This window comes from Haemaphysalis longicornis, unplaced genomic scaffold (assembly GCF_048455015.1).
Source record: "Haemaphysalis longicornis isolate Haplotype H1 unplaced genomic scaffold, Haemaphysalis longicornis Haplotype H1 scaffold_4, whole genome shotgun sequence".
NCBI classification, from domain to species: Eukaryota; Metazoa; Arthropoda; class Arachnida; order Ixodida; family Ixodidae; genus Haemaphysalis; species Haemaphysalis longicornis.
The window spans coordinates 77211323-77226569 of record NW_027526361.1 but is presented as its reverse complement, the minus strand read 5'-3'; positions in this window follow the sequence as shown (position 1 = coordinate 77226569).

Below are 15247 nucleotides of genomic sequence, written 5' to 3'. Positions count from 1 at the left end.
TCATCTCAAACATCAAAGACGCACCGTAGCGACTAAGGCCATGTCGGAATTGCGTCAAGTTGAAAGGCGTCTTGAGTGCTCAGGTTTTGCAGTGTGAGCTACACTGGCCGACTTTGAGGAGTTTGGAGTGGCTCCTGGAGAGCCGTGCTGCGCATGCGCGTGGAGCAGTGATGTCACACGACACACAGAGCGTTGCTGGCTGCCCGGCGTCTCTCACACACCCCACGCGCCCAGCGCTTTCGCCGACCTCCATTCCGCACGTAGCGGCCCGGTCCACTTGATGATCATGCGAGGGGTGGCTTGGTGTGGAAAAGATGGTTCGTCCGTCGCGGCTATACCGGCGTGCGGCTGTGGAACCAGCCTAGCTCTGTGGCGATTGGTGACGCTGCACCGGAGCCGCTTGATAAATAAACATGTGTCACATAATGCCTATACCGTATGTGTGTCATTGAAGCAGCAGTAAGCATGATAATCAAGCTATATCCTAGAAAACCCAGGAAAGTTAAGAATAACCCGCTGAACCTTAATTCGCGCTACGTATATCCTGGCATAGCCGAGCCAAGCCACTGCTAATTTTTTTTTATCAAAGGCACACCTGCAATACGTGTGGGGCAGAAAAGCAGCCAACGTGGCAGGGAGGTTGAGGAACGAAAGCATGGGTTTCTGAGAGCATTCAAATTCATTCTTCTATGTCATCCTTTATCCCCTTTTTGCTGGTCACCCTTTACCTACCTTTCAGAATAAAGAATTTTGTCATAGGTGGTACCTCTTATAAAACGCGTGCTTTTTAAAGAGTCGTTTGTACATATTGTATAATAGCTAGAAATCGATGGCTACGAGTACCTGGATAACTTTTTCTGGGAGTTTGGATCGCACAACATTACGCTTTATTCAGGCTTAATATTCTTTTTCTACGATACGACGAGATGAGCGCACGTTTTCTGAAGTATGATCAGCGCCTTTTGTTCCGTTACGCTTACTTTTTCAGGCAAATCGCTCATCTGTATCAGTATCCGGACGGTGTTTTAAAATTTCGCAGTCCTCAGAGCGAAGAAAAATTACCGGATGTGGTCCTTGGTAAGTTCTTGTACCAAAATCGGACGCATCACGCTCTATTTTGTAAAGGGGAAACACACAACTCTAATGATACTCATATTAGCCTGAACAGCCATTCCTCTCATTAAAAGTGTCTGATGTAATCCGAATGCCTTGTTTTGATTAAATGCCGGGATAGCTTGGTGGTCCGTATCCCGAGGGTTTTTGTTCTCATTGACTGAGCTGAACGCAAAGGAGAGGTACCCTAATAGTTATCTAAACCAAGGTTATAGCAGTGATGAAAACTTATCCTTTCAAGATCGCTCGCAGAAACATATTTTTAGAAATAATTGTGAAATTCGCAAATCTAGCACTCTCTTGTAAATGACGGAAGTCGGACGGCTGTTCAGAAGAGGCCCACTGCTGTATCCGACGCGTGAAATGGCGTCAGTAGAAGGTATAACTACAGAAGAAAGTACTCAGAGGAGGCTGTAAGCTATTAAAGGCAGCGCACGAGTGAAACACCACCGAACCACAGGAAGCGTGTTTCCTGTCGAAAAGGCGATGGATTTGTGACGATTAAAAACGCCGCTGCGTTAAGAACTATGGTCCAATGACGCTATCGCGTAAATATGCATCCTCAGTCATGTTCAGCTGTGGCGCCGGCATTGATAAACCTCGAGTTGCTCAAAAAATTAAAACAGTTTCATCACATGTTTTCCGTTTAGCAGAACAAATAATTAGGCTAAATTGACCGCCAAGATGAGTGCTTTTCGTAAACCGCGAAACAATTCTTTTAACCGCAGTCTCCTTATAGTAGGGACTAAGCGCAATACATCCGTGCTATTGTCGTCCTATTTTAAACTTGCGGGTAAGAGGATTAGTAAGAATAAGCATTGAGCTCTGGAAGCATGCGATGCCCGCACAGGCAATCCCATGGTTAATCTTCAACACAAAATACTCGGGTGACCAACCATGTCCCTAAAGAAGCAAATTGGAGGAGTGAGCCATTTGGACCAAAAACGTTGTCTGCGCGTCCACCCTGCAAAATACATAGCGGCACGCTTGCACTCCGTAATTTCACTCAAATCATACACTTGACATCGTACTCGCCGTGATCTCCTTGTTTTTATGGATTGAACCACAGTGTTGCCTTAGAGTGCACCAGCCACAAAGCTAGCACTGGTTTTAGCATCCAACGAGAAAAAGAAAAGGTTCTACTGACGCCAAAATCACATTGTGTACAAAACGGGCAAACCATTTTTTGTGTCTTTCCGGGGCAGTGTTATATTTACAATAATAAAATACCTGCACTCAAATATCGAGAGAAAAATTGCGGATGAACGAAGGAAAAAAGCATTGTCCATCTTCTACAACCGTTCTTCCGGAGGTCCGGAGAGGTCCAAGCTGTCCTTCGCCGGGCGGCAAGCGTGGGCTTTTTTTTTAATGCTACGCCCCCCAAAAGAGCCCGCAGCACTTGCAATCACAGACCCAAGAAAAAGCTGCCGTCCTGGGTGTGGCACAGCTTTGTTTCACTCCCGTGTTTCGTTTTCCTTTTCAATGCACCCCCTTGTGTCTTACAGGCAACACTCGCGTCCCGCTCGACTAAGTTTCTCCCAGCATCACAGGGAAGTTTATTTAAGATGGGGCTCTACTTTTTTGCGCTCTTTCGGCGCTTTCCTGCACAGATGTCAACGGCAGCGAGGAGCGGCTGTAGGCAGATGACAGGCCATAGGAGGCCGCACGATAGAAAGGTTGGAGCGAAGCTGACCCGGAAAGCGAAGTCTGTCCGCCAGGCCATTCTTCTGTCTTCGAAGATTTGTTCGCCGTATTGGCGCGGAAGGCTTATACTAATTCGCCACGGTACCTAGGCGACGTTTAGGGGCCTCATATCTGTCGCACATCAATACTTTTAGCGCAAATATTTCGAAATCAAGAGGGGAAAACTGTATTAGTAGACACGCCGATCGAATCAACGTCCTCTGGCTGGGGACGTGTGTTATACGGGGGAGGGGGGGGGGATCACTTCAAACAGCGCGGGTTCGAGTCTCGAGTGAACAGGGAAGCCAGTGACGTTACCCCAAAGTAGGGTAACGTTCTTTTTATACCTTTTCTTCAGACCTCTTTTTTACCTCTTCTTTACACCTCATACACCTTTTCATACCTCTATGAGTCGCTGTTTGATGAAGTGCAAGAAAGGTAGGCTCAAAAAGCCGGAACTAAACCTACAGAGAGAGAGAGAGAGAGAGAGAGAGAGAGAGAGAGAGAGAGAGAGCTCTTTAATGTTAATTGGAGAGGTCAGCCCGGCTAGCTGCAGCACTTGATACACAAGATGGGGATCAGCGTACCTACTGGGCTCTCAACTACTTCAACGAGCAAAACAAGTCACGTTCGTTTATTAAGGTAAATGGAAGTTCAGCGCTACGTGCTTCTAGGTGGTGCGTATTTCTCAATGCCCTGTGCACAGTTAATGGAGCCTTTGTTATCGGGATTAATGTAGCAGCAAGATTGCCACTCCAGTCACATAATCCGATTGCTTTGAGAGCCTTAAGGTTCATCTTACGTTAATGAGGTCACGCAACACTGCTTTCGTGTTATTTAAAAACATTCATTTTTAATTCAAGATACACCTCCTTTTATAACTTCTTCTTTTTTGGGAGGTACAAATCTTCGACCGCACAGAACAGGGCTCAATCAGAACAAACTAAACTACCTAAACAATCAAAACAAGCATTATGTTGCGATAATACAAACATAATTGTCGCAGCGACGGGACCTTATTGTATGTTTTGTGATCCAGTAAAAAAGCGGAGTGAGGATACATGAGGAGAAGGAGGGGAGGAAGAAGATGAAAGGAGTGAACGCAGAGTACGAAAGAGGAAAGAAGCGGAAGCACGCTGCCGTCCTCGGCACTGACGCGTATACCAAGAGCTGCTGCGATTCGCACACACTCAAGTCGTGAGGAAGCCAAATCGAAACAGAACAGTGTTCGGAACATAAACCGGAGGCTTAGCGAAAAGAAATTCGCCAGTAAAAAAGGCAAAGAAAGAACGCCGTATAAAGGGACAACGCCATCCGTCTCCAGCTTCAAGCCGGCCAAAAAGGCGCAAACAAAAAAACACAAAAGTTCTGCCTTTGGTCAGCAGCACGGCAAATGCGGAGGGTATACTCGGCCCGAAGGGGACTAATGGAATCGTGTCCGGCCGTGGAAACCATTTAGTGAAAGGGTACACTCGGCGCATTCGGAAGCACAAAACGACCGCTCCGCCTGTCGGTACAAACGCGAATGCAGCGAGAGCTGAGCGCTGCTTAGCAGATACAGGAGCCTCCGAAGTGTACGGGCAGAGAAGAAAAAGGGGTAGAAGTGAGGAATAACGTTGTGGCCAAATACAAGCGGCGCAGCTTACGACCGAGACGAAGATTGGATGGAAGGGAAGGTGAAGTGAAAGCAAGAAAACGAGAAAAACAGAACCAAAATGAAGAATTGCGGAATACATAAATGCGGAGTACATTTGGTCTACGTGCACAAGCGAAATGTGCATCTGGACTTAGGAATAGTGCAAAGGCTAGAAAGCAGGAAGTTCGTCTGGGTGCCGTCAGGGATCGCGACTGACTGCAGATGCCTCGCCTCTTGCTTTTTCCTGAGTGTGAAAGTGGATGCAGCAGGAATATGAAACAATTGTAAAAACGCGGCGTAGGCGGAAGAAAAGGAGGAAAATGCGTGGCTGAGCATTACCTCTTCACCGAACCTCCCTTTTCCCAGATTGTGGCCAGTTTCCTGAAACATCAGCTGTAATGAAGCATAACGTTGGAGAGTAGCGGGATATAGGCGGTGAAGTCTGCTTTTTGATGGTGAGTACAGGAGGCGTTCTGCTGAGCTAATCAGTCAGGAAATGAGGAGGAACGCAAATGGGTGAGTTATTTGCACCTAAATGTTTTCAGTTTTTCTTCCGCAGACTTGTCCATTTCACTTGTCGTCATGTTTGGGACCATGCTATGAACCTTGTGCGGTCTTTATTATACATGTCAAGGTGGTTTAGACTTTTTCATTCATATGAAAATTCAAAGCACGTAAAGTCTTTTTAAACCGATGTCCTCTTTTACAAAGAAAATTACCAGCAATGGGCATCGCTTCCGTAGTGTGGGTCCTCGCGTCGAGATTCGTAGAAGCTTCGGTACTATTTGTGTTTTACGGCGGTGGGAAATTGTTGTGCTCATTGCCACTCGAAGGTGGCGCACTTATTGTGATTGTACACCACCCTACTATGAGAACAATGTAATGGCGTCATCATGTTTCTAAGGGCATATGTCATCACAAAGGCATACGAAGACGTTTAGGGGCTCTCAGTAGCTTTATTATTTTAGTTAGAATCTTGTGTTAAACTGGTCACAAAGCATTACCTGCAGCCCTTGGACGGCTTCTTCTTGCTAGAGAATTGGGATAAGGAATGTAGCGTGTGGTCATCGAGACGTTTTGGGTGCCTGTGCGTTTTGGTAATCAAGTTTCCCTTACTGCATAAAGTTTTGCTCAGTAATAATAAAGCCCAAGTTTATAGAATAGCGAGCGTTGGCAGAATGCAGGCGTACCACCGCTGGTTTCTATATTCAGAGTGTTTTCTCCCGGATCCTTTGCTCTCTGTTCAGCTCGCGGTGTTGCGTACGATTTTGACTCGCGGATGTGCGCGTGTCATCAAGCCGGAGTAGGAAAGTAAATGAAGCGACTTGAAGAGGCAATAAAATTGTTTGAAGTGGTGTTGATGGTCTCCGAAAAATCCCTCTTAATGTGACTCACTGCCAACTACTTGGTATACAACAGTTCATAGCAGGGAGCATTTATGAAGACGTACTTCAGCGTCTTGTACCGTATTTTGTGGACACCAAAAGCCGATGATGTCATTACACAGACCTAAAACCAGAGTAGTAAGAAAGATTACACCAACGTAACTTCTGTGGAATCGAGCCCAAAATCTTGGCAATGCCTGCTGCCATACTTCTTAAGCAGTAGTAAGCATCGCCTCTAATTCGGCTCACACCTGCAAAAACCAATGCGAGTACGAACTCGTGCTTTTTTGGGTGCTTATATAACGCCGATAAAACAAAAAGTAACAAATAAAAACCACAAAACAGAATAAATTGGACAGTGCAGACTCGGAAAGGAAGGCTGTATGTTCAGTTCTAGTGTTCCCGTAACCAAGAGAACAATCTGGCTGCTTAATAAAAGTATTGAACGACACAAAAAAGCACTTCTGCTGGAACGACGGGTTCACGGGCACAAGTTGATATCCGAAGTTCTGCTTCTATTTACCGTTTGTTCATACGATGTTCATTATTTTTTTTGTTCTACAAGAAATCAACACTTGGGCGCACAGCGCTGCACGACTACCCACTAAAGAACGGTAACCAGAGTCGGGCGAAGCTCTCCGACGCTGCGACAACAATAACGACAGCAGTGGCTGACCCCGCCGTCCCCATTTCCCCAGCACTGCACTTCGAGGCGTCGACGGCCACCGAAGTGAGCCACTGCGTTGTTGTGCCGCCACCTCTCAAGTATCGCCAGACTATTGTGTGAACTCATCGGGAGCAGCCCCGTACGTCGCACTCTTGCAGAAAAATAAAGTGCAATCACTACGTTAGTGACGTCCCTGCTCACGCCTTTCCCTTAGTGTAAAGTGACCCCCTCATGACTTGAAACCCTCAGCAGCCTACCAGCACGAAAAAGTTTGGACCCGAAGACCGTGTCTTGTGGGTGTTATTAGCACCACCTTTTGTGCTTCAAGAGGCGTTTTCCTGCGAACTCTTCACCTCTACGAGACCACGAATCAGTGCAGAAACGGCTGCCTGTGCGGGTGGCAAGTTACTTGGAAGGTTCGAGCTCACAAACTCACAACTTTCGAGCCACCTATCGGGTCACGGTCACACACTCTTCAAATTGTCTGTGCCGGCATGCAAGCCCGACATTCTTCTAATTATGAGGCATTAATCTGTGCCGGCATGCGAGACCGACATGTGTTCCAGCCACGTTCCTTTGACGCGTTGCCAGAGACGAATGCTTTGGAGTCAACATCGCAAGATTGGCATTGTTGATATCTTTAAAGGACACTTAACCGAAGACTGGCATCTGCTGCTACAGTTTTTCAGACATACTCACATCTGACAGATTATAACACAAACGGCGAGCTAAGAAACCACGCTGAAAGAAGTCGATAAGTTGTGTTTAAAATTATGATTCCGAGACTTGAATCTAGAACACATAGCTCAAGGGCAGCTCAAAGCGCCTAGTGCTGTCAAAATGTATATTAGGAAGTGTCCTTCTGAAGGGGCGGAAACCGGCATGGTTATCATTTCGTAACGGCTGAAGGTATACATTAAGAGGTTCAGCATTGCGCCATGCTTAATTAACAGGGAACTTCATTGGGCCACACACGATCACAACTCCAGGGGCAGGTCTGTAGAACTTAGAAGAGGTGCGGCTGCAGCCGACTGCAAAGAACGCAATCGCCATAAACCAGCCTGATGGGGTAACAATGTTGCTGCTGTCTGTAGGAGAAGATTTAGAGGCATTGGAACGTCGAAGGCAGCCCGGACACAAAATGGAAGTTAATTGTAAGTGGTTCAAATATACGCCATCAAGTAATGGTGCAAAATAATTTAAAAAAGAAAAACAGTACAAAACCAGAATGAGAACAAAATGCTGATCGGTCAGGAAACGTGTACGCAGTTTGGGAGAAGGTACGGTGTTTGAGACCAACGCACACCGAGTGAGTCGAACCCGGTGATGTGAACAAGGTGGTTTGAGTGCCGCAGTGCACAAAACAGAAGAGCAATACCGCTCCCTCCATGTAAGCAGTTAGTAAGCATGTGGGAATCAAGGCGGCTTGGCTGGTGGTAAGCACATAACCATATGGCAGTACGTAATCAGGTTAGGCTACAAAAGCGCTGCTATAAGATTTGAGGTCCATCATTCAATTGTTTTATACAGTTTTGCTTGTCAAAGGCGGTGGCTGTGTGGTGGAAAATGAACGGAAACTTGTTTAGTGAAAGACAATTATTAATTGATGTGCTAAACAGTTTCTAACAATAACCATATCGCTTTGAATATTGCTATGTATTGAACAAACGTCCCCACAAATGGGGGAAAGCTAGGTGGTATGGCCTTGACTGGAATCTGGGCAGAAGCCATTAAATCGTCCTTTGGGCCCTGTTATAACAAATGGGTGCAACGTCTATACTGAGATGCAGCACTGTAGGAATATTTGTGTGTCAGGTTTTGTGTCCCAAACTAATAAACCTATGTGTGATTTTGAAAACGAATAATTTAAGTGTTTTAAAGGTTCTGTTCCATTGCGAAATCAAACTAAAAGACCTATACATACAGCACTTCTTGGGTTATAACCTATTCACAGCATCAGAGGGACTGCATCAATGTCATCTAAGTGAAAACAGTCAACAAAGAAAAACATCACAGCTACGCGCCTGTAGCGTGGACACCAATAGCTCGCTCTAGTCAACGATAGTTGTAGTTAGCGCCGCTCTTAAAGGAGCCATGAAGACAAAATACAAGTTGGGTTTATTAGAAAGACTGCTTAGTCCCGATAACAATGATACCAATATCATCGCAATCTTCCAACAAATAACGGAGATATTAGAGAAAACGTTTGAAGCAGTCGCGACCCCCTAGCCAATTTCCCGCAACTTTTCTATGACGTCACGGAACCTTGTTTGTGCGATTGGCGGCCGCCTAACTGACCTGTCGCGACGACACATGACTGGACGTCTGTAATGGGGCCTCTAGTTCCATTTGACCGCATCACTTGAATGCTAACGTGCAGTTAACGCGCTGAAAATTATGTTTTATTGTTGGCCCGTATGACGTCATTCTCGCTCATAACACGTCACTGTGGCGCAAAATTTGAAAGTTTTTAAATACTTCTTGCCTTTGTTTCGTTAAAAAACATCTTTTGTGGCTCTAATGGAGCTGAGTGAGATACTGAATCCTCGTTCTTTCAAATTAAACGAAGTTGTATTTTCTCTTCATGGCTCCTTTAAGAGATTGCATTATGTTGAACGGTGCGGTGTCAGCAAATATTGGAAATAAATGCAAAGGCATATGATACTTACAGAGCACCTGGGACCTGACAATTGCGAAGATGTCGGATGATGTATGAGGTCATGTTCTGCTCAGCAGCGCAGGAGCTGCCCGTGGTGGCGCGCCATGGGCCGGAGAGCGAGAAACGAGAGCGTCACGTTCCCATCCAGCGACTCATTCTGACGCACTCCTGTCAGGGCTTGGTCACCTAGACATCAAATGATGTGCGACCGCGGTTGTGAGCCGACGGCAAGCACGACAGCCGTCCGGTCTCTCCGACCTCCAAGATCAGGGTCACCGCCTGCACGCTCACTACTAATGGGCGGACTGTGATGTGCATCTTGCACGCGTCACCTTTAAACTGAGACAACTCAACTACAGTGGCTTCTCGCTTTTGGATGTAGTGTTCAAAGTGTAGCTTCATGGCATCTTGCCATAATCTTGTATTGTAAAGCGTGACACAGTAAAACCCGGCTACAGTTAAACCTGGATATAACAAAATTTACAAAAATTTGCAATTTTTCGCTACGTGCAGGTTTTTGTTACGTGCCGGTTTCGAGATTGGACTCGCGTGAATGAAGCTGAAACGAAACCAAAGTGCTACACATTAGTGTTGGTGAACTCAATCTTCAAGGATTTATTTCACAGTTAAAAACTGCGTTATTTTCGCCCGCTGCTTTCCCCACGAGCTTAAGCACTACACGGCGCTCCAAAAAAGCAAAGCCATTTACCCCTGTATTTACAGATTTTAATTATCACTTTTGCCTTTTTTACAATTTTAGATGCCCTAATTCATTCCAAGGACCAAACGTACAGTAACCCCTCGCTATAACGAATTTGGCCGGACGGTTAAAAAATCTGTTATAAGCGGTACTTCGATATAAGCGACCGCTTGAGAAAAGCTAAAGCAGTTGAGCTTTCATTGTGGAAGAAACTGCGTGGAATAAAAAAATATACGTATTCAGTGAGGCAAAATTTTATTCACTTGCAAAAAAGGCAGTCAACGTAGGTTGGAGGAGCTTAGCAGGAGCAGCGACGTCGAAACTGGCAGCAAGGCGGCGAGAACTTGACATGAATGCGGGCGAGAGCAGTGAATCTTGTTCTCAACGCCTCGCAGACTGGAGAGCGAATAAGGAGGGGAAGTCAGTGGCCAATTTCTAGGGGTGGTGCAGGCGTTACAGAAGGCTACGAGAGTTTCGCGCTGCAAGGCGCCGCAAATGCTGTGGTTCCAGTCTGAGGTTGTATTTGTTGAGACCAAAAAACGATTATCCGGTCATTGTGGGTACACAGAGCAATCATGAAAATTGCCCGATTGCGCACTAGGGGCTCTGCTTGATCACTTGACAATTTCTTCCGAAGGTGTGCAGCCGTGACGTTTGCGAAACAAGAATTTTTCGGCGCCCCGTTGTCAATGACTCTGCTAATTCTACGGTTCGAGTGGCGGTGTTCGCGCACCGTCGCGTCAACGCCATTGACGAATGTGTGGGAACGAAATTCAATGACCCTACCACGCATATGGGCCGTTTGTCCAAAGTCGGATGGCGCGAATCGAGCGTGACCGGCTCGAGAAAACTGCCGTGGAAACACCATCTTCCGATGACTCGCCATGTTGACAGCCTGGCTCGCCGCCGGGTCGCCGCCGCTAGGCCGCGCCTCCGCTCCCCACTTCTCTCTAAGCGGGTCAACCTCTTCGTGCGCTTCGAGTAATGCGGCCTAAAATGCATGCGCTCGGGTTGAGAGTGGTGGTGGTGGCAAAACCCTAAATGATCCAAAGGGAAGGGGTAGAAGGGCGTGGTTAGCCTCCTAAGTACAGTAGGCCTCTTGTCCGGGCTGCCTCCAGTGAGCGCCGCACCAGGGCGACCTGGCGCTCAGGTGCGGATCTGGACAGCTCGGACTTCCATTGCTCAGGGGAAGGGAAGGGGTGGGAATTTGGGTGTTGGGGGCAGGAGAAGACGAGGTGGTAGGTGTCGCGAGGGATGTGTCAATGCGGGAAGTCGTGAGGAAAGAGAGAAGGGGAAGCAGAAAAATTTTGAATAAAACGATATTTCGAGTAAAGCGATTTTGTTATAACGAGGGATTACTGCATGCTGAAAGTGCGTCTTATCGCAAACTTGATGCTGTTTCGGCAATTTCTTTTTTTTTAACTGTGGACACAAAAAATTACGATTTGCAAAAGAGCTTCGCTGTTAGCATGTAAAGTTCCGGGTTTTCATTAGAACTAGCATTCTGCAGAGTATTGACTTGGAAACACACGATGCAGGCGAACCGGTTGAGGAAAGGTATTAGTTTGTAGTCTTCGGAGTAGCGATTCTTTCCCTTCAGAGTGCGGGGTGAGGGAGAGGACAGTGTAGTCTGTCGGACTGGTAATATTGCATCATGTCTTGATCTTTTACGAGCAGGATCGACCATGTGGTCTCCTCGGAAGCCCGGAGACAAAGGGCGCAGGCTTCCTGATGAGCAAAGTTGTTACCCGTCAGTGAGGAATGGCCAGAACCCCAGATGATGTTAACTTGCTGACGGGGTTGTTGTGTCGATACTAAATTTAAAGTAAAAGGGGCCACCTCCCGGCTAAGAAGCTTCTGCAGGCAGCTTGAGAATCCGTGACAATGATTGGGTGCTTCGTATGCATGAGGGATAAGGCGATAGCTAACCCTCCAGCGGCCGGTATGGAGGTCAGTGACCAGATTTTTGGATAAAGGGCGAACCCGGATGTGGCTTCTCCAATGGTCAGGGAGGGGCTAAGAGGCAGTAGATTGCGGGCATACGATATGGAGACTTTTGAGGAGGGCTCGTCCTGCAGGTGGTTGTGTTAAATGGAGCCGTTGTCTTGGTAGGTGACCTTCGATAAGCTCGGATACCGCATTGTGGAGGCCAAGTTCTAGGGGACAGGCCGGTGATTTGTGCATGTGTACATTTAACAGTTGTTTAAAAGCTTTGCGAATTAATCGATCAATGGTGCTTCTGTGTCACTTATGCTGAGGATAATGTAAGGCGTGACATACGTTACTCGTAATATCAGAAGAGCTTGAACCTGTCGGATGAGACATTTATCCTTCATGCCCGGGCAGCGCTAAGAATGCGTGGAAGCATGTTGGAGACTTGGTGAAACGCCTTTGAGAGCTTCACTATAGTTCGATTATTACGTGTGTTTTCCTGGATAATAAGGCCAAAATTCCGGAGGTAGGAGCTGGGCCGCATGGTTTGGCTGTCGAGGTAGATACAGATGGTTTCCACATGTTAAGCAAGGGGATGTTTACGAACCACGGTAACTTCCGATTTTTGTTGTGAGCATTGAAGACCGACTGACGAGGCAATATTTCTTAACGACATCCGTGGCCCGCTGAAGTGAACCGTGGACGTTTCCCATGGAGTCAGTGTCTGGTAATATTCTGATGTAATCGGCGTAAAGCGCGTGATATACGTGCGAGATGACGCCGAGTTCATAAGTTAAGTCCAGAAGGGCCAGGTCGAAAAGTAGTAGAGAGAGGACGGAACCTTGAGGCGTGTTCCGTCATCGAGTGCAGTAGGCTGGGTTTTAACGTATCCCACTGGATAATAGAGTGGCGTTGAGTTAGGAAGTCTGCAATGTATGAGTACGTGTGGTGGCCGTAGGCTGTTTGATTTAGGCGGCATAGTATGAATAAAGGCGAGACATTGTCGAATTCCCCTTTCAAATCTAAGGCAAGAACGGCTGATAGGTTGCTGGACCAAGTGATAGGTTGCTGGACCAACGACCCCTTCTTTAATTCTAAGTCGAATATACTGGGTAGTCAGATGCTTCCTGAATCCTTTTATGGTGTTGGGTATGAGGCGATTGTTTTTAAGGAGTGCCTGAAGGCACTTTAGTAATATTCGTTGAAAGAATTTACCCACACAGGCGGTTTCAGACATAGGTCGAAGGTTATGAAGGTTAAGGGACTTATTCGGCTTGGGTATGAACCGGATTTCAGCTGTCTTTTACTGGGGAGGGAGTTGGCCTGAGCCACGGTAAGAATTTATGTAGTGGTGCAGAGGGTCGAGAGAGTCGCCACCCAGGTAGGAAAGAAGCTGGGGAGTGTGTTGACTCAGGCCGGGAGCGCTATTTTTGCTGCACTCGGAAAGAGCTGCTTCTAGTTCATAAAGTTGGAAGCCGTTATCCAGATCATTTTTTGTTGACCCAGTTTGGTGTAATGGTGGGACGCGTTGAGATATTTCGCTGTGAGCGCTTGTATGATGTCGTGGGCCAATCCGTTGAATGAGTGTAGGGTGCGGTTAATAGAGCGTTGGGTTTCACTTTTGCTGGCAAGCGGGTCAATGAGATACCTTAGAAGATCCACGTTCGGCGAGTGGAGAGGGTACCTTGAAGGCTGTCGCGTAACTGAAGCCAATTCTGATTGGAGATGTGTTTGGCGTATTCAGTTGCTTCTTTGCCAAGCGCTGCAATTCAGAGGCGGATTTTGCGGTTATCTCTTTGCCTTTTCCACCGTTTTGTTAAGCTTCGACGGGTCACCCAGAGATGGAGAAGTTTAGCATCCACGCTAGGGGTGTGGAAAGAAGTGGCTATGGCTTTGGTGTTCATTCTGACTGTTTGAATAATATTTCAGTCGGGCAAAGGTTGGTCGGGGACTCTGCGGGGCAGACGAATGACCTTTCGAAAAGCGTCCCAGTTGGTGAGGTGGATGACCCGTGTCTTGACGTTGTAATAACAATTGCGAATGGGGAGTGGGATAATGTCATGGTCGTTTCCAAGGATCTTGTGGGTTGATAACCATAATACATCCAAGGTGCCGTTGTGGAAGAGGTCTAGAGGAGTGTCCCTCGCTGTGCTGGTTCCCATTTCTTTTGGTAAGCTGGGGTGATTAACAAGCAGGAGTTGAAAATCATCAACAGCTTGCACCAGGAGGATGCTTCTTGTTTTGTACAGGTATCTCAAAAAACAAACTGCGCGCAAATTAGCGCGGACAGGCACACACAAAGACTAAACAAGTGTAGCGCAACTGGCTTATTATTACAAAGATCAAAGCCTTAAATGCCCAAATGTCAAAGCGCCCGATCGACACGCCCCACATGCGTCACAGTTCTCGGCGCTCTCGGCTGCATGTACAGAACACGGCAACAACAAAACCACAAAACAAACTTTGAGGCGCACGAATGGCGAAAAGCAGCAAAGACAACCGCACCACGAAGGTATGCCACGGAACCTTTTTTCCGTGATCGGACAGCGTAATCTATACAACCATAAATTATCAATTTTAATGCGACAACTACCACGGCCCTGGCTGCGGTTTCCAGTCTTGGTACATCCTTTTGGGACATATTACGTTGTACTTTCTGAAATAAGCTTTCAAAACTTTGAAGAACCATATTATAGGAGCGTTTTGTCATACGTTATAAGAAACGTACCAAACTGCAGTCAATGAAGGCACGCAGGACAGTGTCAAAAGTGCTCGTACGAGGTGAGACGTACTCTTAATATCAATGACTTTGTAGCTCCCTGAAACTGCTATTCTCCAAGCAATCACAGTAATGAAACCTGCTCCGTAGAGCCGGCATGCATTTTTGCCAAGCCGCCATTTTCAATTCCTGGAAAACAAGCTCACCGTTAAAAAACCCACATAGCGCAACTTCTGTAAGACCTTTTTCCTCATAGTTTGATTCTTATTTTGATCTACACACTGGGCCCAAGTTAGACGAGGTTCAGAAAGCTTTTCTTTGTTTTTAAAACAAAATTCGTGAAAATATTTTTGCAAGGTGTGAGAAAGTTGCTTAACACAAAGATAATATTTCCTTGAAAGCTGAAAAAAATCAGCTAATGGCGTTCTTTTTTAATTTTTAGTGTACGACGGCAACCCCCGTTCTTCCAAACATTTGGGTAATGAATAATTTATTGTTGCACAACAAGGTCAAAATGGCCCGCATAATAGGCCTAATAGTAACCAAACAACGACAAAACGTGTACATTTTTAAAACTATTACTTACGCAATCAATCAAAAATTTGTACCCCAGTGTACAAAATTTGGCGTACATATTAGTGCATGTCAGTGCATAAAAAACCGCATTGGAGACTAACGAGCACTGTTATCATGTTAGAGAAATGAAGAAGGCATTAGCAGCAATTCAGAAGCTAATAACTTCTTCATAATTAC